The 27,066-nt window shown below is 44.2% G+C and overlaps 1 protein-coding gene across 3 annotated transcripts in view; it reads left to right on the top strand.

The window, feature by feature from the left end:
* Positions 1-5,622: 5,622 nt before the first annotated feature.
* TBC1D32 (TBC1 domain family member 32) overlaps positions 5,623-27,066 on the top strand; it is a 121,243-nt gene continuing 99,799 nt past the window's right edge. For all 3 annotated transcript variants that reach the window (XM_073572210.1, XM_073572199.1, XM_073572221.1), the window contains exon 1: positions 5,623-5,786. The gene's annotated coding sequence lies outside the window, so the exon portion shown is untranslated. The remainder of the gene's footprint in view (positions 5,787-27,066) is intronic.

The following is a 27,066-nucleotide window of genomic DNA, read 5'->3' as shown; positions in this document are numbered from 1 at the left end:
CAGCAAGAACAGTTCGTAACAGGCTCCTAGAGGCAGGGCTCAAGTCGTGTAAAGCTGGAAAAAAGCCTTTCATCAATGAGAAGCAAAGGAGAACCAGGCTGAAGTTTGCCAAAGACCATAAGGATTGGACCACAGAGGACTGGAGTAAGGTAATCTTATCTGATGAGTCTAATTTTCAGCTTTGCCCAACACCTGGTCCTCTAATGGTTAGACGGAGACCTGGAGAGGCATACAAGCCGCTGTATCTTGCACTCACTGTGAAATTTGGTGGAGGTTCGGTGATGATCTGGGGATGCTTCAGCAAGGCTGGAATTGGGAAGGTTAATCTTTGTGAAGGATGTATGAGTAAAGCCGCATACAAGGTTATCCTGGAAAAACAGTTGATTCCTACTGCTCATGCAATGTTCCCCAACTCTGAGGACTGTTTTTTCCAGCAGGACAATGTGCCATGCCACACAGCTAGGTCAATCAATGTGTGGATGAAGGACCATCACATCAAATCCCTGTCATGGCCAGTCCAATCTTCAGAACTGAACCCCAGAAAACCGCTGGAATGTAATCAAGAGGAAGATGGATAGTCACAAGCCATCAAACAAAGAACAACTGCTTACATTTTTGCACCAGGAGTGGCATAAGGTCACCCAAAAGCAGTGTGACAGACTGGTGGCAAGCATGCTAAGATGCATGAAAGCTGTGATTAAAAATCCAGGTTATTCCACAAAATATTGATTTCTGAACTTATTAGTATTGTTGTTTCTAAATGATTATGAACTTGCTTTCTTAGCATTATTTGAGGTATGAAAGCACTGCATTTTTTTGTTATTTTGACCATTTCTCATTGTTTAAAAATAAATACAAAATTTAGTGCTTGGAAATTTGAAGACATGTCAGTAGTTTATACAGGGTGGGCCATTTATATGGATACACCTAAATAAAATAGGAATGGTTGGTGATATCAACTTCCTGTTGTGGCATATTAGTGTATGGTAGGAGGGAACCTTTTCAAGATGGGTGGTGACCATGGTGGCCATTTTGAAGTCAGCCATTTTGGATCCAACTTTATTTTTTCCAGTGGGAAAAGGGTCATCTGACACATCAAATCTATTGAGAATTTCACAAGAAAAACAATGGTGTGCTTGGTTTTAACGTAACTTTATTCTTTCATGGCATGTTCCCTGAGTTTTTCCATCAAGATGGTGCACCACCACATTATGGGTGTCAGGTCCAAGCATTTCTACAAGGAATCTGACCCCCTTAGACTAGCATTTCTTCTGTGGTGTTGCTATCAGTGTGTTAAGAGTGGGAGAAGAGGGCTGCATTGACAATCCAACACAATGGGGAGCACTTTGAACACTTTGAACACATATTATAAGTGGTCATAAACTTGTAAATAACTTATGAAAGAATAAAGTTATGTTAAAACCAAGCACACCATTGTTTTTCTTGTGATATTCTCAATAAGTTTGATGTATCACATGACCCTCTTCTCATTGAAAAAAATAAAGTTGGATCCAAAATGGCCGACTTCAAAATGGCCACCATGGTCACCACCCATCTTGAAAAGTTTCCCCATCCCATATACTAATGGGCCACGAACAGGAAGTTGATATCACCAACCATTCCCATTTTATTTAGGTGTATCCATATAAAAAATGGTCCACCCTGTAGAAAAAAAGAGCAATTTACATTTTACTCAAAAATGTACCTATAAAGAGAAAAATCATGCAAACTGAAAATTTTGCAGTGGTCTCTTAATTTTTGCCAGAGCTATATGTATATATATATATATATATATATATATATATATATATATATACATTATATATATGGTAAAGTCCTGGATGGCAGGTATGTGTCACTGAAAGGCGTGGCCTCAGTGATATAAATCCCAGAGAAAAAATGCTCCAGTTACAATAGTTACTGAGATGAATTTTCCTGTACTTGATTTTGCATCCGGAATTTAGTAGCAACCAAAAGAATGTGGGTTGCAAAGGTCGCTCCTGTATGTTTCGGTTCGGGACTCGCAGGTCCTATATAAGGCAGCTGGGTTGCCTCAGGTGTGGTCTGTAGTGCTGGAGCGGAAAAGATCGCTAATGGTGAACAGATTGTGCCTGAGAATAAGCATTGCCAGTACTGCTCTGTGGGTGAGACCGTGCTACTTTATCATGCCTACCCTGAGAAAGGTGGGAGAAGTCTAGTGACTTCAGAGTTTTTGCTATCAGAAGTGTTTTTTTTTGCAGGGTTTTTTGCATGATTGCAGACAGTGTCTTTCCTTTCCTGTCCTTTCTAGTTAGTGTGGGCCCATTGTTTGCTCAGCCTATTTTCCTACCTGTGTTTGTGTTTTCATCTTGTCTCACCGACAATATATGTTTGGGGGCTGTCTATTCCTTTGGGGTCTGCTCTGGGGCAGTTTAGATTTCCCCTTTTCTTGCTTTAGGCTTATTTAGTTCTCCGGCTGTGTCGAGGCATCTAGAATCATCGTAGGCACACTCCACGGCTACTGCTAGTTGTGTGGATAGGATCAGGGGTCTGCAATCCACTTAGTTACCAACCTCTCTGGTTTTCTGTAGCTTAGCTTGGTCTTGTTTTCCTCCTCGGTGACCCAATCATAACACCTAACGTTTTGGCATCATAATCTTCGAACATGTTATAAACATGCAAACCGTGACATATGGTAATGTTTTGTAGTTGATTATTTGTGTTATGTGATATGTGTATGTAAATTAGGTGCTTGTTTTGCAGAATTGTAAGAACATTGATGAGAACCTGATACCAATGGCAGACCTCTCGGATTTTCAAAGAGGCCAAATTGTTCGCATGGCAGGCGCTAGTCTAACAGAAAGTGCCCGAATGCTTGGCATGTCAAGAGGTACTGTCTCCAAAGTAATGACTGCATTTGAAAGAGAAGAAAAAACGTCCGCAACAAAGCACAGGTCCGGCCGAAAGTCGAAGTTGACTGAGAGAGACCGTCGGACTCTAAAGCGAATTGTGAGAGAGGATCGCAACACCATGGCTTCGAAAATCACTGCTGAGCTCAATGAACACCTACAGAACCCAGTTTCCACGAAAAATGTTCGTTGGGAGCTGCACAAATCTGGTTTCCACGGAAGAGCTGCAATTAGAAAACCGCTGCTCTCAATGACAAATGTTTCCAAGCGTTTAGAGTGGTGTAGAAACCTCCAGAATTGGTCCCTCGAGCAGTGGAAACATGTTATATTCTCAGACGAATCATCGTTTACCCTATTTCCGACCTCCGGCCAAGTGAACGTTTGGAGAAGGCCGAAAGAAGTATTCCATCCAGACTGCCTTCTCCCAACCGTAAAACATGGCGGAGGTTCTGTGATGATCTGGGGTGCTATTTCGTGGAGATCCGCCAGGCCAATGATATCCCTTCATGGAAGAATTAACAGCCACGATTATTTAGGCATTTTGGGCGACCAAGTGTATCTGTGGCGCCCCTGGGGCTCAGTCGCCACAGAGGTACTGCACCTCCTCCTGAGGTGTAGTGCCCCACCATCCAGGTAAGGTGGAAACTCCTGACAACGCTCCAACACCTGCACCCCACACCACAAAGTAGTGTAGCAAAGCACCTTCGGCGGCTCCCTGCTTGGAAGGTAGCAAAGCACCCATTGGTGGCTCCCTGCTTGGAACACGAAACATGCTGGAAGGTGGGTGGAGTTAGATTACATTTCAAGGAGCGGAAAGAGTTTAAGTCAGTCAGTAGTTGGTTGGAGAGAGAAGATCCCTAGAGAGAGGGATAGATGGATGGAAGTGCTGCAGCAGATCCCAGTGATCTGGGTCTGCTGGCACGGGAAAGGGAGAAAGAGAGCAACATAAACTGAAAGCCTGACTCTCCATAGAAAGAAAGGATTATTACGGAACGTGAGGAGTAAAAGAGAACAGAGGACGTGGGTGAGAAGAGAACCCTTCCTAGAAGTTCTAAGTGCAAGGCCGGGGCCCGGTCCCCGAGGTTGTACGGATACTAATGGTCCTGCAGCAGACACCGGAGAAATAGAAGTAGTGACCACTTTATTCCCACACAAGACTTGGGGGCACAACAGCAACTGGATAGTGAGCCGGGACTTAGTAGCAAGGAGTCCCCGAAGCAGGCTACAGCTGTCTGCCGTACAAGTAGAGTTCACAGGAACATCAGACAGGAGGAACTCCAGTGTAACTCAGTACTAGGAGTACTTCATCTAAAGGCGCTATAAGAGGAGATGTTCAGAAAGGCACAAGTTGGCAGAGTGTTGGAAAGGAGTATTCCATCTGGCCTGTGGAGGGCTATACCATCACTGCTGCACCACAGCATCTGTCCCAGAGGATCTGTCTGCAGCGTCGGCCTAACATCTACATTGCCGAACACCACAGGTGGCGTCACAACTTATTCATTCACACTGAACATTTACAATGGGTGCCCAGGGCCACGGGCCAGGTCACAGCTACCGTGACAACTTCCATTGAGATCCACCGGGCCCGATACCGAGTACCCCACAGCCCTGGGTGTGAGGGCGTCCCACATCCTATGGTTCAACCACTGTTCCCGGAGGGGAATGCGATCTTTCAGGATGATAATGCACCAATTCATACAGCTAGAATCGTTAAAGCATGGCACGAGGTGCATTCTAATGAAGTTGAGCATCTCATCTGGCCCCCACAATCCCCAGACCTCAACATTATTGAGCATTTATGGTCAATTTTAGAGATTCAAGTTAGACGTCGATTTCCACCACCATCGTCGCTCTAAGAACTGGAGGGTGTTTTAAATGAAGAATGGGCTACAATTCCTTTGGAAACAATTCACACCTTGTATGAATCCATACCTTGGAGACTTGAGGCTGTAATCGCCGCAAAAAGGTGGACCAACACGATATTAAACTAACTTTTGTTGATGTTTCCAGGTGTTTTCATTATTTTGTCTAACCCCTGTGTAGATATATATATATATATATATATATATATAGATATATATGTGTTTTAATTTTTTCACAATTTTTTTTTTTTTAATATGAGTAATTAGAAAAAGATTTGATATTTTAACCTTTTAAATACTAGGAAGAGCAGCTGCTCAAATTTACCATGAGAATCGATTGTACACATAGTGCTTGCATTAAGTCTGTGCAGGATCTGCTCACATGTTTCTGATGTCATTGTTCCCCTCCTCTTCTGGATGTTTGCAAATGGGTAAGGGAGGATGACGTTTCGGATCACACTGAGGAGCCATTTTGTTGGGCACAATGTGTAAAATAATGAAAAAATAAAGAAATAAAAGGTAAAAAATTGAAAAGATACATAAAAATGCCACGTTCAATCCCAATTGCTAGTCCCAGCCCTGTGTCTAATATATAGAAATATTTGTTACAGAAGGGACAATAAAGAGAAAAATGTCTGTCAGTGCTCCCGGCCGGTCATAACAAAATGGGAAAGACAGACGCTTCATTTCTTTCCAGCGATCTTGTCATAAGGGTAAAAACTGGCTTCAAGCAGCAAGGGGTTAAATACATTTTTAAAAAATCCCATTCATCGTGTAATATGTAAAGCAGGCAATATGATTCACACAGCGTCGAGGTCACTACAGCGTGGCTGGTGGGAAAGGCAAATCAGGCCTAACAGGTTTGGCTCAGACAGGCTTCCGTAGCGCTGCTGATCAGTGGCGGAGCTGCCTGGAGACGTCAGGCTGTAGCTAAGATACGGGTTGTTTGGCTTTGTGTCCATACATTTGGTCATAGTGTTTGTCATGTGATCCGCATCCAGTGACCTGCAGCTGAGCAGCCGGGGCAGTGATCGCAGTGAGTGCGTCCATGTTATCGATGTCGTCCCGCGTAACTATGACCGTTTAATGGGTGTAAATGGCAGTTGGCGTTAATGGGCGTGGCTACTAGCCGGTAATCTGCACGAAGTGATGAGCGGTGCCCGGCTTCCCATGGGTGAGAAGGGTGTGATTACCGGCTGATTAACGAGCCACTGACGCTGTACTGTTACTATAGCAACCCCCTGGCCTCCAGGCTCTGCCCTGTGATGTGACCCATAGACTCCTGTCAGATACACTGGCTGTCTAGTCCAGGTTACACGCCAGATGTATGACAGAAGGAAACCGGATTCATTATATGTTCTGCAGCTCTCACCCAGGACACAGGAGAACCCTGCACACAGGGAATATGTACTGTACACAGAGTAGATGTACAGTACAGTATATACTGTACACAGGGAATATGTACTGTACACAGAGTAGATGTACAGTACAATATATACTGCACACAGGGTACATGTCCTGTACAATATATACTGCGCACCGGGTACATGTCCTGTACAATATATACTGCGCACCGGGTACATGTCCTGTACAATATATACTGCGCACCGGGTACATGTCCTGTACAATATATACTGCGCACCGGGTACATGTCCTGTACAATATATACTGCGCACAGGGTACATGTCCTGTACAATATATACTGCGCACCGGGTACATGTCCTGTACAATATATACTGCGCACAGGGTACATGTCCTGTACAATATATACTGCGCACCGGGTACATGTCCTGTACAATATATACTGCGCACCGGGTACATGTCCTGTACAATATATACTGCGCACCGGGTACATGTCCTGTACAATATATACTGCACATAGGGTGCATGTCCTGTACAATATATACTGCACATAGGGTGCATGACCTGTACAATATATACTGCGCACCGGGTACATGTCCTGTACAATATATACTGCGCACCGGGTACATGTCCTGTACAATATATACTGCGCACCGGGTACATGTCCTGTACAATATATACTGCGCACCCGGTAGATGTACAGTACAATATATACTGCGCAGCGGGTACATGTCCTGTACAATATATACTGCGCACCGGGTACATGTCCTGTACAATATATACTGAGCACACGGTAGATGTACAGTACAATATATACTGCGCAGCGGGTACATGTCCTGTACAATATATACTGCGCACCCGGTACATGTCCTGTACAACATATACTGAGCACACGTTAGATGTACAGTACAATATATACTGTGCACCGGGTACATGTCCTGTACAATATATACTGCGCACCGGGTACATGTCCTGTACAATATATACTGCGCACCCGGTAGATGTACAGTACAATATATACTGCGCACCGGGTACATGTCCTGTACAATATATACTGCGCACCGGGTACATGTCCTGTACAATATATACTGCGCACAGGGTACATGTCCTGTACAATATATACTGCACATAGGGTGCATGTCCTGTACAATATATACTGCGCACCGGGTACATGTCCTGTACAATATATACTGCACACCGGGTACATTTCCTGTACAATATATACTGCGCACAGGGTACATGTCCTGTACAATATATACTGCACACCGGGTACATGTCCTGTACAATATATACTGCGCACCCGGTACATGTCCTGTACAACATATACTGAGCACACGGTAGATGTACAGTACAATATATACTGCGCACCGGGTACATGTCCTGTACAATATATACTGCGCATCGGGTACATGTCCTGTACAATATATACTGCGCACCGGGTACATGTCCTGTACAATATATACTGCGCACCCGGTAGATGTACAGTACAATATATACTGCGCAGCGGGTACATGTCCTGTACAATATATACTGCGCACCGGGTACATGTCCTGTACAATATATACTGCGCACCCGGTAGATGTACAGTACAATATATACTGCGCACCGGGTACATGTCCTGTACAATATATACTGCGCACCGGGTACATGTCCTGTACAATATATACTGCGCACCGGGTACATGTCCTGTACAATATATACTGCGCACCGGGTACATGTCCTGTACAATATATACTGCACACAAGGTACATGTCCTGTACAATATATACTGCGCATCGGGTACATGTCCTGTACAATATATACTGCTCACAGGGTACATGTCCTGTACAATATATACTGCGCACAGGGTACATGTCCTGTACAATATATACTGCGCACAGGGTACATGTCCTGTACAATATGTACTGAGCACAGGGTACATGTCCTGTACAATATATACTGAGCACCGGGTACATGTCCTGTACAATATATACTGCGCACCGGGTACATGACCTGTACAATATATACTGCGCACCGGGTACATGTCCTGTACAATATATACTGCGCACCGGGTACATGTCCTGTACAATATATACTGCGCACCGGGTACATGTCCTGTACAATATATACTGCGCACCGGGTACATGTCCTGTACAATATATACTGCGCACCCGGTACATGTCCTGTACAACATATACTGCGCACCGGGTACATGTCCTGTACAATATACACTATATACTGCGCACCGGGTACATGTCCTGTGCAATATGTACTGCGCACAGGGTAGATGTACAGTACAATATATACTGCGCACAGGGTACATGTCCTGTACAATATATACTGAGCACAGGGTACATGTCCTGTACAATATATACTGCGCACCGGGTACATGTCCTGTACAATATATACTGCACACCGGGTACATGTCCTGTACAATATATACTGTGCACCGGGTACATGTCCTGTACAATATATACTGCGCACAGGGTACATGTCCTGTACAATATAAACTGTGCACAGGGTACATGTCCTGTACAATATATACTGCGCACAGGGTACATGTCCTGTACAATATATACTGCGCACAGGGTACAAGTCCTGTACAATATGTCCCGCGCACAGGGAACACGTCCTGTACAATATGTCCCGCGCACAGGGAACACGTCCTGTACAATATGTCCCGCGCACAGGGTACACGTCCTGTACAATATGTCCCGTGCACAGGGTACACGTCCTGTACAATATGTCCCGCGCACAGGGTACACGTCCTGTACAATATGTCCCGTGCACAGGGTACATGTCCTGTACAATATATACTGCGCACCCGGTAGATGTACTGTACAATATATACTGCACACCGGGTACATGTCCTGTACAATATGTCCCGCGCACAGGGTACATGTCCTGTACAATATACAATATATACTGCACACCGGGTACATGTCCTGTACAATATATACCGCGCACAGGGTACATGTCCTGTACAATATATATTGCGCACAGGGTACATGTCCTGTACAATATGTCCCGCGCACAGGGTACATGTCCTGTACAATATGTCCCGCGCACAGGGTACATGTCCTGTACAATATGTCCCGCGCACAGGGTACATGTCCTGTACAATATGTCCCGAGCACAGGGTACATGTCCTGTACAATATGTCCCGCGCACAGGGTACATGTCCTGTACAATATGTCCCGCGCACAGGGTACATGTCCTGTACAATATGTCCCGCGCACAGGGTACATGTCCTGTACAATATGTCCCGCGCACAGGGTACATGTCCTGTACAATATGTCCCGCGCACAGGGTACATGTCCTGTACAATGTGTCCCGCGCACAGGGTACATGTCCTGTACAATGTGTCCCGCGCACAGGGTACATGTCCTGTACAATATGTCCCGCGCACAGGGTACATGTCCTGTACAATATGTCCCGCGCACAGGGTACATGTCCTGTACAATATGTCCCGCGCACAGGGTACATGTCCTGTACAATATGTCCCGCGCACAGGGTACATGTCCTGTACAATATGTCCCGCGCACAGAGTAGAAAATGCACACAGGGTATATGTCCCGCACACAAGGTACATGTTCTGCTATATACTGCACACAGGGTAGATGTCCTGTACAATATATACTGCACACAGGGTAGATGTCCTGTACAATATATACTGCACACAATGTAGATGTCCTGTACAATATATGCTGCACACAGGGTAGATGTACTGTACAATATACACTGCACACAGGGTAGATGTACAATATATACTGCACACACAATTTATACTGCACACATGGTGTATGTCCTGCACATAGGGTTCATGTTCTGCTATATACTGCACACAGGGTACGTCCTGTGCAATTTGTCCAGCTCACAGGGTAGATGTACTGTACAATATATACTGCACACCCAATATATACTGCACATAGGGTGCATGACCTGTACAATATATACTGCACACAGGGTATATGTCCTGTACAATATATACTGCACACAGGGTATAATAATAATAATCTTTATATAGCGCCAACATATTCCGCAGCGCTTTACATTTTAACAGTTTCAAAACACAAGTCATAAGTAACAACGTTAACAATACCATAATTAAAGCAAAATAAGACGACCCTGCTCGTGAGAGCTTACAATCTACAATTTGGTGGGGGAGATACAAAGGATGTATTTACAACAATGGTCCAGCCATCTTGAGGGAGTGAGGGATAGATGGAGATGGTGATTGGGCTACACGCGCACACTTACACATAAAATGACTTTGATTAGTGAACGTGATAGGCCGCTCTGAACAGATGCGTTTTGAGGGAGCGCCTAAAACTGTGCAAATTGTGAATAGTCCTAATTTCTTGGGGTAGAGCATTCCAGAGGGTTGGCGCAGCGCGGGAGAAGTCTTGGAGTTGGGAGTGGGAGGTACGGATTAGTGCAGAGGTTAATCGAAAGTCGTTTGCAGAGCGCAGTGGTCAGTTAGGCCGATAGACAGAAATGAGGGAGGTGATGTAGGGGGGTGCTGCACTGTGGAGTGCCTTGTGGGTGAGAACAAGTACTTTGAATTGGATCCTATAATGAATGGGCAGCCAGTGTAACGATTGGCGAAGAGCGGACACGTCCGAGTACCGATTAGCGAGATGCATGACCCTGCCTGCAGCATTAAGTATGGACTGTAGAGGGGAAAGTTGAGTAACGGGGAGGCCAATTAATAGAGCGTTGCAGTAATCCAGGCAGGAGTGGATCAATGCGACAGTGTTGGTTTTTGTTGTTTCCAAGGTGAGAAAAGGGCAGATTCTGGAAACGGTCTTTAGTTGTAAGTGGCAAGAGATTGTATATGGGATGTGAAGGAGAGGTTGGTGTCAAACAGAACACCCAGACAGCGCACCTACTGCCGAGGTGTTATTGTGGTGCCACCCACGGAGAGAGAAATGTCAGATTTAGGGAGGTTAGTAGACGGCGGGAGCAGAAGAAGTTCAGTTTTGGAGAGGTTGAGTTTCAGATAGAGAGCGGACATGATGTTGGAGACTGCAGACAGACAGTCACTGGTGTTCTGTAGTATAGCGGGGGTAAGGTTGGGGAATGACTTGTATACTTGTGTGTCATCAGCATAAAGATGGTATTGAAAGTCAAATCTACTGATGGTCTGTCCAATTGGGGCCGTGTAGAGAGAGAAGAGAAGAGGGCCAATGACTGAGCCCTGAGGTACCCCGACAGCGAGAGGACAAGGAGATGACGTGGATCCAGCGGACAAAACACTGAAGGATCGGTCAGAAAGACAGGAAGAGAACCAGGAGAGAGCGGTGTCTTTAATGCCTAGTGACTGGAGCCTAGAGAGGAGGAGACAGTGGTCAACAGTGTCGAAAACTGCAGAAAGGTCGAGAAGAATGAGCAGAGAGTGTTCACCTTTACATTTTGCTGTCAGAAGGTCATTGGTAACTTTGATGTGTGCAGTTTCAGTTGAAAGTAGGGGGTGGAAGTCGGACTGTGAAGGGTTTAGGAGGGAGTGAGTGGAGAGGTAACGGGTAAGGCGGGAGTAGACTAGGCACTCCAAAAGTTAAGAGATGAAGGGGAGATTGGAGACGGGTCTATAGTTGTTTGTGCAGGATGGGTCGAGAGCGGATCTCTTTAGTAATGGAGCAACGATAGAGTGTTTGAAGGAGGATGGGAAAATGCCTGAGGAAAGGGAGAGATTAAAGATTGTAGTTAGGTGAGTTGTGACGACTGGAGAGAGAATCTGGAGGAGATGTGAGGGGATGGGGTCGGTAGTACATGTAGTCGGATGAGAAGAAGAGAGGAGTCTGAAGACGTCTTCTTCTGTGATGGGATCAAATGTGGAAAGTGAGCCAGGGGAAATGCAGGGAGGGATGGGAGTCACAGTACTTGGTGGTTGGGAGCGGATTTCCTGACGGATATTATCTATTTTCTCTATAAAGTGGGAGGCCACGTCATCCACACAAATGTCTGTGATAGGGGCTTGTGCTTTTGGCCTGAGGAGTGAGTGAAAGGTGTCAAAAAGTTTCTTGGGGTTGTTGGCTAGTGAGGAGATCAGGGTGGTGAAGTAGGTCTGTTTGGCGAGGTGAAGGGCAGAGTTCTAGGTTCTTAACATAAGTTTGAAGTGGATGAAGTCTGCTGGTGTGCGGGTTTTTCTCCATCAGTGTTCAGCACTCCTAGAGCATCGCTGGAGCAGTTGAGTTTGCGATGTGAGCCAGGGCTGTTTTACTCTGTGTTTGGAGGTTCTGAAGGTGAGGGGCGCTATCTGTAGTTGTTGTGCAGGAAAGGAAGTTTGTTACATACAGACTGTGGATTCCAGAGGGCACAATTGAAAGAAGGAGATGAAGGAGTGCAAGTAATATTAATAAGATTATTATAGTTTTGATATGGGGTAGGGTAGGGGTTGAGGTTGGGGGATGGTGGACCGGGGTTGGGGGAGATGTCCCCTGAAATCAGTAGAAGTAGGAACATAAAGAGCAAGTAGTTCTTTGAAAAGTAAGAAGTTTTTTTGTGCGATTTGTTTGGGCAAGAAGGGCTGAGGTTTTTCAGGAAGGTGAGAAGTGCATTGGAGCTGTACATGGGAGAGGAAAGTATAGAGTGGCTGATGTGTATGAGTGGTGATGGAGGGGGGATGGGGCGGTGAATGTGGATGGCAATGGAACACAGGAGGATAGAAATAAAGGACATGGTGAAAAGGGAGAGCAACATGTGATTTACCTGACTCCTACCCTGACTAACTCTCATGGAGTAACTGTCTTTTGCTGGATGCTTAGCTTATGCGATGCTTTGCTTAATGCGTGCGATCCCTCACTTGCATGATCCCCTTAGAATGATTCTAAATTTATATACCCCAATACAGGGTCAGGAGAGGGATTGTGGGAGCTGCTTAGTTATAAATTAGCAACAGCTGCTCCACACATCCTGGTGTGCAATAGATGATTAAAGACACAGTCCTCATTCCAACTCTATGCTAAAGCACCTCTCCTGAGATAACATCTCCAGTGATTCCCCCCCCATGGATATACAACAGCAAGTCCTGAGAACAATGTAACAGATGAATTATCGCAAAGAAGTTGAATGATATGATTACCATTCACACTGCTCACTAACATTGAATGGGGTGAAATACATGCAGGCTGGTTCAGATCAATAATTGAATGAAATGGTTACCATTCACACTTCTTGCTAACACTGAATGGAGTGAAATACATACAGGCTGGTATATGTACTGTACAATATACACTCACTGGCCACTTTATTAGGTACACCTGTCCAACTGTGTGTTAAGACTTAATTTCTAATCAGCCAATCACATGGCGGCAACTCAGTGCATTTAGGCATGTAGACATGGTCAAGACAATCTCCTGCAGTTCAAACCGAGCATCAGTATGGGGAAGAAAGGTGATTTGAGTGCCTTTGAACGTGGCATGATTGTTGGTGCCAGAAGGGCTGGTCTGAGTATTTCAGAAACTGCTGATCTACTGGGATTTTCACGCACAACCATCTCTAGGGTTTACAGAGAATGGTCCGAAAAAGAAAAAAAATCCAGTGAGCGGCAGTTCTGTGGCCGGAAATGCCTTGTTGATGCCAGAGGTCAGAGGAGAATGGGCAGACTGGTTCAAGCTGATAGAAAGGCAACAGTGACTCAAATTGCCACCCGTTACAACCAAGGTAGGCAGAAGAGCATCTCTGAACGCACAGTGCGTCGAACTTTGAGGCAGATGGGCTACAGCAGCAGAAGACCACACTGGGTACCACTCCTCTCAGCTAAGAACAGGCATCTGATGGCTACTTTCAGCAGGATAATGCGCCATGTCATAAAGCTCGAATCATCTCAGATTGGTTTCTTGAACATGACAATGAGTTCACTGTACTCAAATGGCCTCCTCAGTCACCAGATCTCAATCCAATAGAGCATCTTTGGGATGTGGTGGAACGGGAGATTCGCATCAGGGATGTGCAGCCGACAAATCTGCGCCAACTGTGTGATGCCATCATGTCAATATGGTCCAAAATCTCTGAGGAATGCTTCCAGCACCTTGTTGAATCTCTGCCACGAAGAATTGAGGCAGTTCTGAAGGCAAAAGGGGGTCCAACCCCTTACTAGCATGGTGTACCTAATAAAGTGGCCAGTGAGTGTATACTGCACACACAATATATACTGCACACAAGGTATATGTCCCACACAATATATACTGCAAACAGGGTACATGTCCCGCACACAGGGTACATGTACCGCACAAAATATACTGCGCACAGGGTATATGTCCTGCACAATTTATGAGGCACACAGGGTATACAGGTGCTTCTTACAAAATTAGAATATCATCAAAAAGTTAATTTCAGTTCTTCAATACAAAAAATGAAACTCATATATTATATAGAGACATTATAAACAGAGTGATCTATTTCAAGTGTTTATCTCTGTTAATGTTGATGATTATGGCTTACAGCCAATGAAAACCCAAAAGTCATTATCTCAGTAAATTAGAATGACTAGCAAAAAACACCTGCAAAGGTGTCCTAAGCTTTTATAAAGGTCCCTTAGTCTGTTTCAGTAGGCTCCACAATCATGGAGGATGTAAGGATGGTAAGCCACAAAAGGTCATTGCGAAAGACGCTGGCTATTCACAGAGTGCTGTATCTGAGCATATTAATAGAAAGTTGAGTGGAAGAAAAAAGTGTGGTAGAAAAAGGTGCACAAGCTACCGGGATAACCGCAGCTTTCAAAGGATTGTTAAGAAAAGGCCATTCAAAAATTTGGGGGACATTCACAAGGAGTGGACTGCTGCTGAAATCATTGCTTCAAGAGCCACCATACACAGACATATCCAGGACATGGGGGTACAAGTGTCACATTCCTTGTGTCAAGCCACTAATGACCAATAGACAACGCCAGAAGTGTCTTACTTGAGCCAAGGAGAAAGAGAACTGGACTGTTGCTCAGTGGTCCAAGGTGTTGTTTTCAAATGAAAGTAAATTTTGCATTTTATTTGGAAATCAAGTTCCCAGAGTCTGGAGGAAGAGTGGAGAGGCCACAATCCAAGCTGCTTGAGGTCTACTGTGACGTTTCCACAATCAGTGATTTTTTTGGGGAGCAATGTCATCTGCTGGTGTAGATCCACTGTGTTTTATCAAGACCAAAGTCAGTTCAGCTGTGTACCAGGAAATTTTAGAGCACTTCATGCATCCCTCTGCCGACAAGCTTTTTGGAGATGGAAATTTCATTCTCCAGCAGGACTTGGCACTAGTGATGAGCAAGTGTGCTTTTTATTCAAGTTTTCCGAGTATGCCCAGGTGTTGTCCGAGTATCTTGGGCGTGCTCCTAAATTATGTCTGAGCCCCTGTAGCTGCATGATTTGTGGCTGCTAGACAGCCTGAATACATGTGGGGATTCTCTAACAAACAGGCAATCCCTGCATGTATTCAGGCTGTCTAGCAGCTGCAAATCATGCAGCTGCTGTTGGGACTCAGACACAATTTACGAGCATGCCCAAGATACTAGGAGAACAACCGAGCATGCTCGCTCATCACTACTTAGCACCTGTCCACACTGCCAAAAGTACCAATATTTGGTTAAAAAACAACAGTATCACTGTGCTTGATTGGCCAGCAAACTTGCCTGACCTTAATCCCATAGATAATCAATGGGGTATTGTCAAGAGGAAGATGAGAGACATCAGACCCAACAATGTATGTCCTGCACACAGGGTATCTGTTCTGCACAATATATATGGCACACAGGGAATATGTCTTGCACACAGCCCTCCATGTGCTAGCCATGGGTACCCTGACTGCCATGTAGGTATGGGGATGAGATCTTCAGAGCCATTGTGAGACCATCTGGGACATCATATCTCATGCCATGGACCAACGCCGCGTTGCACCACAGACTGTACAGGAGTTGACTGATGCTTTAATCAAGGTCTGGGAGGAGATCCCTCAGGAGACCATCCACCATCTCATCAGGAGGAATGCTGAGTCATTGTAGGGAGGTCATACAGGCACATGTAGGCCACACACTACTGAGCATCATTTCCACTGACGTTGGATCAGCCTGCAATTTGATTTTCCACTTTGATTTTGAGTGTCATGCCAAGTCCAGACCTCCATGGGATATTAATTTTGATTTACACTGATCATTTTTATGTTTTATTGTTCTCGATGCATTTCCATTATGTAATAAATAAAGATTTGCAACTGGAATATTTCATTCAGCGGTATCTAGAATGTGGTATTTTAGTCTTACCTTTAGTTTTTGAGCTCCATCCATCTATCGTGTAATAGTTAAGTGCACAGCCTATAACATGGGAGACTGGGGTTCAAATCCTGACTCTGCCCTGTTGGAAATAATATACCAGTAGTGGTCCTTGGGCAAGACTACTAACACTATGGTGTCTATCTCAATAACCATGAGAGTGTCATGAACAAAGAGAGCTTGGACGTCGCCCGGATTAACAAGGTCCGCGTCAGACTTCTAGGAACCAAGACAATCTGATGTTGAATGGGCTACTGGAACAAACCATACATGGACAAGGCAAGAGAACCTCTATCTGATGAAATGCTACTATAACAGCAGACAGCAGACCAAAAGAGAGAGGAAATGAAGCGTATAAGGAAACTGCATGTCCACTGACTGAGAAGCAACGTTTCAATATCATAAAGAGAAGCTACAGAGTCGCAGCACAAAGGCAGCAACTCCAGCAATAGCAGAGACTGAACAATACTTATCATGAAGGATTCTCACAAAGGAACAGCTCCATCTAACTCCAATAACCTGCCTTACAACAACATGGAAACTCCTATGAGGCATCATAGCCACCAAGCTACCATATGAACCAGTACATGAATCCAGATAAGCAGGTGTTGGCTAACCAACCAGACATTGTGATAGTAGACAGGAATCAGAAGACAGCAATGATAATGTGGCAGTGCCAATCGACAGCAACAATAGAAGGAATATGAGAAGCTGGAGAAAGACCAGGAACTCGAAGGAGAACTGGAGAAGATGTGGAAGGTGAAGGAAATAGTGATTTCCAGTGGTGATAGGAGTCACAGTTCCAAGTGCTCCTAAGTTGTGAAAATGGCTACAACAGATCCCAGGAGCAACATCTGAGCTCTCAGTCAAGCGGGGCGGGCAGGGCTGGGGGGGTCTGTAGCAATCCTAGGAGCAGATCTCACTGAAATTTTGCTTGGTCTTTGCTTGGTTAACTGCCATTTCTTAATTATATTTCGAACTGAGGAAAGGGCAACTTGAAAACGCTTTGCTATCTTAGCCTTTTCCTGCTTCATAGGCTGCCTCCATTTTCATTTTCAGAGTGCTAGGCAGCTGCTTAGATGAACCCATGGATGCAGTTTTTTGGCACAAGAGTTAGGCTACGTGCACACGCTGCGGATCGGGGTGCAGATTTTGCCGCTCGGATTTTGTAAAATCCGCAGGTAAATCTGTAGGTCAAAAGACCTGCGGTTTTACCTGCGGATTGCTCTGCGGTTTTTCATCTCCTCAATGTAGGAGATGGCAAACCGCAGCGGAATCCGCAGAAAGAATTGAATTAAAAACCGTGCGGAAAAATCCGCACCGTCTGCGCTGAGGTTTTGTATTCCCATAGGGAATAATGGTGCTGTACACCGCTGCCAAATCCGCTGCGGAACCGCAGCAAAATCCGCAGCGTGTGCACACACCCTTAGAGGAGGCTGGGTTTTCATAAAGCTGGAAAGTTTGCATCACCTGACCTTTCCTAACGATGATAGTGAACAAGCCATAACCCTAACAGGCTAATTAAAGTCTGAAGCTTTGATCAAAGTTATCTGAGCACACAAATCTCCAAGGGTGCCTAAACTTTTGTATCGGCCCATTTTCTTTTTGTAATTTTGAAAATGAAAAAAAAAAAACACTATATGTATTTTTACGCCTAAAATACAAAGGAAAAAGGAAGTGTCATCTTTAACTTTAGGCCTTTTAGAGATCATTTCATCTTCAACTTGTTTAACCCCCTTTCTGACATCTGACCTAATATTCCGTCCATGTGACCTGGGCCTATCTGACCAGATGTGGAATATTACGTCATCGCGATCGCCGCCGTGTGTCAGCTGATTCTGACAGCTGACATATGGCACTAGGTGCAGGAGCCATCACAGACCGCTCCTGGCACTTTAATCCTTGAAATGCAGTGATCGACCGCGATCCCATCATTCCGGAAGCCGGCAGCTGCCAGCCCCTCTGCCTTTAGGTCGGAGACTCCTTGGCGTGACACGGGGTCCAGATCGTTGCCATGGTGACCCGATGACATCATGACGACATCCGAGTCACCAGACCTAGCAAACTTGCTGATCATGCGCATTGCAGAGCTGACAGTTTCTATAGCATTTAGATGCTGCTTCATCTGCATGCTATAGAAGCGATTAGCCTGGAAAAAATGATTTTCCCAATAGTGGGCAAAGGAAAAAAGTTAGAAAAAAGTTAAAAAAAAAATTTAAATAATTGTAAAAATATTTAAAAAAAAATCAAAAATAATAATAAAAAAATTAATATATATTCTATCAGTAAATAAATATTCGAATGAAAAAATCTAAATAAAAGTACAACTGTACCGCCGCATCCGCAACGACCCGACCTATAAAACTATCCCACTAGTTAACCCCTTTAGTGAACACGATAGAAAAATAAAAAACAAGGTAAAAAACAACGCTTCATCATCATACCGCCGATCAAAAAGTGGAATAACACGCATTCAAAAAGACGAATATAATTAAACATGGTACAGCTGAAAACGTCATCTTGTCCAGCAACAAACAAGCTGCCATTTCACTGAAGTCACCACAGTTCAGCCCAGCTGGGAATGGAGCCTCAGTGACCGGACGTAACCTCTGTGACATCACCCCCCGGTCACTGACGCTGGGTTCCCAGCAGCTCATTCACCAGTGGTTCTCAGCCTGGACGGTCGCATCTAGGCACCATCCACGTTGAAAACTAATTATCCCCCAGACATGGATTACGGCGTGGGAAGGAAAGACAGACAGGTATGGTATATTGTTGTTTCTTTATTTTAGTTTTATTACAGAAGAATGAGGGCTTCGGTGGAATAGGCGTTTGGTGAGTATAGCTGTGTTTGTTATTTTTAAACTAGATGGAGGCCCGATGCTATCACATCGGGAGGGTGGTAATGTCACGATGGGGGCAGGCTTTGCAGCGTTGAGAATCTCTCCCCCCATGTGCTCACCGACCTATCCACTCTCTCTTTCCCCATGTACTGACTTCTTTCCGTCTGCTCTCTTCTTTGACCTGTCTACTCCATGTGCTACCCCCTTGTCTGCTGTCTCTCTCCTTCCTGTGCCACGTTCTCCCCTCATGTGCTGTCCCGTTTGAGCTCTCTCACCCCTGTGTCTGACCGTGTGCAGAGTACAGAACATACTATACAGAGTGTATGTGTATGAGTGTGTGTGTGTGGTGCGACGGTGTTCCGCTGGTGGTACTGTGCAATAGGTTGGTACCAGCAGCAGTTCCCATATTGAGACACCCATCACTTGGGTGTCCCAATATGGCAGTCAGCGAACTTGCTTCGCTTGGAATTCTGGGATACAGTGACATCTGGACAGAACAGGAATTGAAAACATTACAAGGCAATTATATAAATAGATAAAAAAGTAAAGCTAATAGATATGCCTTTTCTGGGCAGTTGCGGGCTGCTATTTTTAGGCTGGAGGGGGGAGGGTCAATATCCATGGCCCCTTACCAGCCTGAGAATACTAGACACCAGCTGTGAGCTTTAGGAAGGCTGGTTGTCAAAAATGGGGGGGACGCCATGCCTTTTTTTAATTATTTAATTTAAAAAAAAAACATCCTGGGGACCCCTCTATTCTTGATAACCAACCTTGCTGAAGACGACAGGTGAGGATTGCAGTCCCCAGCTGTGAGTTTTGTCTGGCTGGTTATGGAAAATACAGGGGAACCCATGCCGTTTATTTTCATTTATTTATAGCGCGGGCGGCAGCTGATGAATACCCCCATCAGCCGCTCCTGCTGTCACTGTTATTAACAGCAGCAGGGGTAGGCTGATGGGAGTAATCGTCCCATCAGCCGCTGACTGCTGTCTCTTTTATCATTTAAATGTAACTCTCATCATTCTCCCCTGCTCACGCCGATCGCCTGCAGAGCAGGGGAGAATGATGAGAGCCGTGTTCAGCACCTGGGGCCGGTGAACAGCGCTTACTGTAACGCTTCTTCCCCGGCGCCGATGCGCGTCACATGGATGACATCCATGTGTGTTATGCGTATGCACGTGTGCGGGTCATTTTGTGGCCCATGCTGACATTAATAAACGGACATGTCAGAGTGTCTGTGGAAACACACTGACATGTGCACTGACATGTGCACAGACCCATTCATATGAATAGGCAAATAGTACTCCATTCCTCCCGAGTCTCTCCGTATGGCTAAATAGTAATGTACAACCACATATGGGGTATTGCCACGTTCAGTAGACATTGTGGGACAAATTTCGGTGCCATTTTTACCCACTTCTTGTGTGAAAATGTAAAATCTTTGGCTAAAACAAAATTTTGGTAGTAAAAATGTAGTTATATTGTTTTCATTGCCCAATGGTATAAAATTCTGTGACACATGCATGGTGTCAATGCGACCACTGCCCCCCTAGAAGAGTTCATTGAGAGGTGTAGTTCCTAAGATGGGGGTAACATAGGGGTTCTGCTGTTCTGGCACCTCATGGGCTCTCCTAATGGGTCATGGCACCTGGCGCTCCTTGTTCTGAGCTTTACACTGTGCCTGAAAAATATTTCCCAATTTCATGTAGGGTATTGGCACACTCAAGAAAAAATGGACCTCAGTTTGTTGTAAAAAAAAAAAAATCCTATTAGCCCTTAGAAAAATTAAAAACTTGGGGCTAAAACAACATTTGCGTGGTAAAAATGTAATTTATTCTTTCTTCATTGCCCAATGGTATAAAATTCTGTGAGGCACATGTGGTGTTAATATGATCTGCACCCCTAGACGAATTCAATGGGGAGTGTAGTTTGTAAAATGAGTTCACATATAGGGGGTTTCTGTTGTTCTGGCACTTCAGAGGCTCTGTCAATGTGACATGGCACCCTCAAACCATTCCAGCAAAATTTGAACTCCAATATGGCGCCTCTTAACTTCTGCGCTTTGCACTGTGCCTCAATAGTAGTATTCCCCTACATATGGGGTATCGGCATACTTGAGGAATTGCACAACAAACTTTGGGGTCCAATTTCTCCTGTTACCCTTGGTAAAATAAAAAAATTGGGGGCAAAAAAATAATTTTTGTGGAAAAAATTTACGATTTTTTATTTTTACTGCTCTACGTTATAGACTTCTGCGAAGCACTTTGGGGTTCAAAGTGCTCATGCACAATAAATGGAGGGGGTTGCCTGGTATGTTAATGCACAATAAACACACACAAAGTGCTCACCACACATCTATATAAGTTCCTTGGGGGTATAGATTCCAAAATGGTGTCACTTGTGGGGAGTTTCCACTGGTTAGGCACATCATGGGGCTCTCCAAATGCAACATGGTGGCCGATCTCAATTCCAGCCAATATTGTATTGAAAAAGTCAAATGGCACTCCTTCCCTTCCGAGCTTTGCCATGCGCCCAAACAGTGGTTTACCCCCACATATGGGGTATCAGCATACTCAGGAGAAATTGCACAACAACTTTTGTTGTCCAATTTCTCCTGTTACCCTTGGGAAAATAAAAAATTTTGTATCTGAATTAAAGTTTTTGTGAAAAAAGTTAAATGTTCATTTTTTAAAAAATATTACAAAAATTCATGTGAAGCACCGGAAGGGTTAATAAACTTCTTGAATGTAGTTTTGAGCACCTTGAGGGGTGCAGTTTTTAGAATGGTGTCACTTTTGGGTATGTTCTATCATATAGACCCCTCAAAGTGACTTCAAATGTGATGTGGTCCCGAAAAAAAATGGTGTTGTAAAAATGAGAAATCGCTGGTCAACTTTTAACCCTTATAACTTCCTAACAAAAAAAATTTTGGTTCAAGAATTGTGCTGATGTAAAGTAAATATGTGGGATATGTTACTTATTTAATATTTTGCGTGACATATCTCTTTGATTTAAAGGCATGAATATTCAAAGTTGGAAAATTGTGAAATTTCTGTTTTCTTCACAAATAAACGCAAGTCATATAGAAATAAATTTTACCACTATCATGAAGTGCAATATGTCACGAGAAAACAGTGTCAGAATCACCAGGATCCATTGAAGCGTTCCAGTGTTATTACCTCATAAAGGGAAAGTGGTTAGAATTGTAAAAATTGGCCTGGTCATTAGCATGCAAACCACCCTCGGGGGTAAAGGGGTTAAGTGTTCACAATAACAGTAATTTTGGCCAGTGGTGGTCAAACTTTTAAACCCTTTCTGCCATGCGACGTACTATCCTGTCCATGTGCCCTGGGACTTAATTCCCAGGGATGGGATATTACGTCACAGCGATCAGCGGCGCTCACAGGGTGAGCGCCGCTGATCGCGGCCTGGTGTCAGCTGATTATCACAGCTGACATCCGGCACAATGTGTCAGGGGCGGTCATGGACCGCCCCCGACACGTTGACCCCTGGCACACCGCGATCAAAAATGATTGCGGTGTAACGGGGGTTAAAGGGAAGCATCGGCAGCGAGGGGGCTCCCTCCGTGCTTCCCTGAACCCCCCACAGCAGCGCAATGTGCAGCGCTGCTGCGGAGGGCTCCTTCCCTGCAGGTCCCCGGATCCAATATGGCGACGGGGACCTTCGGGGGCCTGCAGGGAGCTGGCTTCCTCAGTGCCTGCAAAGCGCAGGCAAGGAGGAAGTCTGCTTCAATGCCTGTGACAGATTGCTGATTTGTCACAGCGATCTGTGATGTGACAGATCAGCGATCTGTCACAGGACAGTGATGTCCCCCCTGGGACAATGTAATAAAGTTAAAAAAAAAATAAAAGTGTAAAAATAATTTTTTTAAAAATCGCTAAATGAATAATAAAAAAAAATATTCCCTAATAAATTCATTTTTTGAAAATAAAAAAACCAAAACAATAAAAGTAGACATATTTGGTATCGCCGCATCCGTAACGACCCGCCCTATAAAACTGTCCCATTAGTTAACCCCCTTTAGCGAACTCCTTAAAAAATAAAAAAACGAAGCAAAAAATAATGATTTATTATCATACCGCCGAACAAAAAGTGCAATAACGCGCGATCAAAAAGACAGATATAAATAACCATGGTACTGCTGAAGGTGTCATCTTGTCCCACAAAAAACGAGCCACCATACTGCGTCATCAGCGAAAAAATAAAAAAGTTATAGCTCGCAGAATAAAGCGATGCAAAAATAATTATTTTTTATATAATATTGTTTTCATTGCCTAAAAGCACCAAAACATAAAAAAGACATAAATGAGTTATCGCTGTAATCGTACTGACCTGAAGAATAAAGCCACTTTATCAATTTTACCGCACGCGGAACGGTGTAAACGCACCCCCCCAAAGAAATTCATGAAACGCTGGTTTTTGTTCATTCTGCGTCCCAAAAATCGGAATAAAAAGCGATCAAAAGATGTCACGTGCCTGAAAATGATACCAATAAAAACGTCAACTCGTCCTTCAAAAAATAAGACCCCACATGACTCGGTGGGTCAAAATACGGAAAAATTAGAGCTCTCAATATGTGGTGATGCAAAAACTATTTTTACAATAAAAAGTGTCTTTTAGCGTGTGACAGCTGCCAACCATAAAAACCGCCATAAATAGTGAATCAAACCCCCCGTTATCACCCCCTTAGTTAGGGAAAAATAATAAAATTTAAAAAAAATGTATTTATTTCCATTTTCCCATTAGGGTTAGGGCTAGGGCTGAGATTAGGGTTAGGGGTGTGTTGGCGTTAGGGTTGGAGTTAGAATTGGGGGTTTCCACTGTTTGGGCACATCAGGTGCTCTCCAAACGCTACATGGCGTCTGATCTCAATTCCAGCCAATTCTGCGTTGAAAAAGTCAAATGGTGCTCCTTCCCTTCCAAGCTCTGCCATGCGCCCAAAGTGTTTTACCCCCACATATGGGGTATCAGCCTACTCAGGACAAATTGCAAAACAACTTTTGGGGTCCAATTTCTCCTGTTACCCTTAGGAAAATAAAAAATTGGGGGCAAAAATATCATTTTTGTGGAAAAGAAATGATTTTTTTATTTTCATGCCCGGGCATTATAAACTTCTGTTAAGCACTGGGGGGGTTCAAAGTGCTCACCACACATCTATATAAGTTCCTTGGGGGGTCTAGTTTCCAAAATGGTGTCATTTGTGGGGGGTTTCCACTGTTTTGGCACATCAGGGGCTTTCCAAACGCGACATGGTGTCCAATCTCAATTCCAGCCAAAAACGTCAAATGGCGCGGCTTCCCTTCTGAGCTCTGCCATGCGCCCAAATAGTTGTTTACACTCACATATGGGGTATCAGCGTACTCAGGACAAATTGCACAATAACTTTTAGGGTCCTGCTACCCTTGGGAAAATAAAAATTGGGGGTGAAAAGATCATTTTTGTGGAAAAAATATGATTTTTTAATTGTACCACTGTACGTTATAAACTTCTGTGAAGCCCTTGTGGGTTCAAAGTTCTCACCACATATCTATATAAGTTCCTTGGGGGGTCTAGTTTCCAAAATGGGGTCACTTGTGGGGGGTTTGCACTGTTTAGGTACATCAGGGGCTCTCCAAACGTGACATGACGTCCGATCTGAATTCCAGCCAATTTTGCATTGAAAAAGTCAAACGGCGCTCCTTCCCTTCTGAGCTCTGCCATGCGCCGAAACAGTGGTTCCCCCCCACATATCAGGTATCAGCGTACTCAGGACAAATTGCACAATAACTTTTGCTGTCCAATTTCTCCTGTTACACTTGGTAAAATAAAAAAAATTGGACCTGAATTATTTTTTTTGTGAAAAAAAGTTAAATGTTCATTTTTTTTTTTTAAATATTCAAAAAATTCCTGTGACGCACCTGAAGGGTTAATAAACTTCTTGAATGTGGTTTTGAGCACCTTAAGGGGTGCAGTTTTTAGAATGGTGTCACTTTTGGGTATTTTCTATGATATAGACCCCTCAAAGTGGCTTCAAATGTGATGTTTGCCGTAAAAATAAAATGGTGTTGCAAAAATGAGAAATCGCTGGTCAACTTTTAACCCTTATAACTTCCTAGCAAAAAAAAAAATTTGGTTCCAAAATTGTGCTGATGTAAAGTAAACATGTGGGAAATGTTAGTTATCAAGTTTTTTGTGTGCCATATCTCTGTGATTTAAGGGCATAAAAATTCAAAGTTGAAAAATTGTGACATTTTCCTCAAATTTCCATTTTTTTCACAAATAAACGCAAGTTATTTGAATTAAATTTTACCACTAACATGAAGTACAATATGTCACGAGAAAACAGTGTCAGAATCACCGTGATCCATGGAAGCGTTTCAGAGTTATTACCTCATAAAGGGTCAGTGGTCAGAATTGTAAAAATTGGCACGGTCATGAACATGCAAACCACCCTTGGGGGTTAAGGGGTTAAATGCCACTGTATATACAGTACATAATGTGATTGGCAGAACATGCTAAATGTATGTATACAGTTGAAACCGGAAGTTTACATACACTAGATAAAAAGACACATGCATGTTTTTCTCAATATCAGACATGAAACCTTTCCCGTTTTAGGTCAATTAGGATTACCATAATTATTAATATTTGCCAAGTGCCAAAATAATGAGAGAGAGAGAGAATGTTTTAAGGCATTTTTATTGCTTACTGCAAAGTTAAAAGTTTACATATACTAAGATTACTATGCTCATATGATGCTAAAGATATATTCAGAACTAGGAGTCTGATCCAGGCATCTTTCAAAATACAGATTTCGAAGTACATTATTTTGAATTAGACTAGAATTGGACTGGAATTGACTAAGGTAATGGGGTAGAACACCACTACAATGTTTCAGATTCTTTTCACTGTCACCCCCATGCTACTTCACTTCTTCCTATCCCCTGCAATTCCCTCCACCTAGTAAGGAACTAGTTATTTCTCCCTCCATCATCCCCAGCCATCTCACCACCTCCTCAGAACTGTTCCTCCACATACAATGCTTTTCACCAGACACACACGGACACATCATATCCTATTCTGCTCCCACCTTTAACGCTGTCTGCTACTCCTCATTGCTGGTGATGTATCCCCAAATCCTGGTCCTCTTCAACAAATCCCCACACTCATTTCTAACACCGTGTCACGATCCTCTATACGTTTTCACAACTATGATAACCTCATACCCATTCATCCAGCCCCCACTCCCCCGGTCCCCCTACTTGGAGCGCTATGGAACGCACGCTCTGTCTGCAACAAACTGTCATATATTCATGACCTCCTTATCACCAACAGACTCTCCTTCTTTGGCATCACTGAAACTTAGCTCACCCCCTCTGACTCAACCTCTCCAGCTGCACTTTCTTATGGCGGATTCAATCTCTCTCACCCCTCACCCCAGCAACAAACATGGTGGGGTTGGCTTGCTCCTGTCCGATGCCTGCTCCTTTACCCCAATTCCGCTACTATCCTCTGCTACTCTTCCCTTGTTTGAGGTGCACTCTGTCCACAACTATTCCCCTTCCAACCTCCAGCTGGCTGTCATCTACCGCCCCCCAGAACTAGCCATCTCCACCTTTCTCAACCACTTCACCACCTGGCTACTTCATTTTCTTTCTACTTACATCCCCACTATCATCATGAGTGACTTCAACATCCCCATTGACACTCCCACCTCAGCTGCCTCTAAACTTTTATCACTGACTGCCTCCTTTGGCCTCACTCAATGGTCCTTTGCGGCCACTCACAAAGATGACTACACACTGGACCTTATCTTCACCCGCCTTTGTTGCCTTACTAATCTCACTAACTCACCCCTCCCCCTGTCTGACCAAAGCCTA

This window comes from Dendrobates tinctorius, unplaced genomic scaffold (genome assembly GCF_039654945.1).
Source record: "Dendrobates tinctorius isolate UK_male_01 unplaced genomic scaffold, ASM3965494v1 ptg000007l, whole genome shotgun sequence".
NCBI lineage: Eukaryota > Metazoa > Chordata > Amphibia > Anura > Dendrobatidae > Dendrobates > Dendrobates tinctorius.
This window is presented reverse-complemented; position numbering and strand designations above follow the sequence as displayed.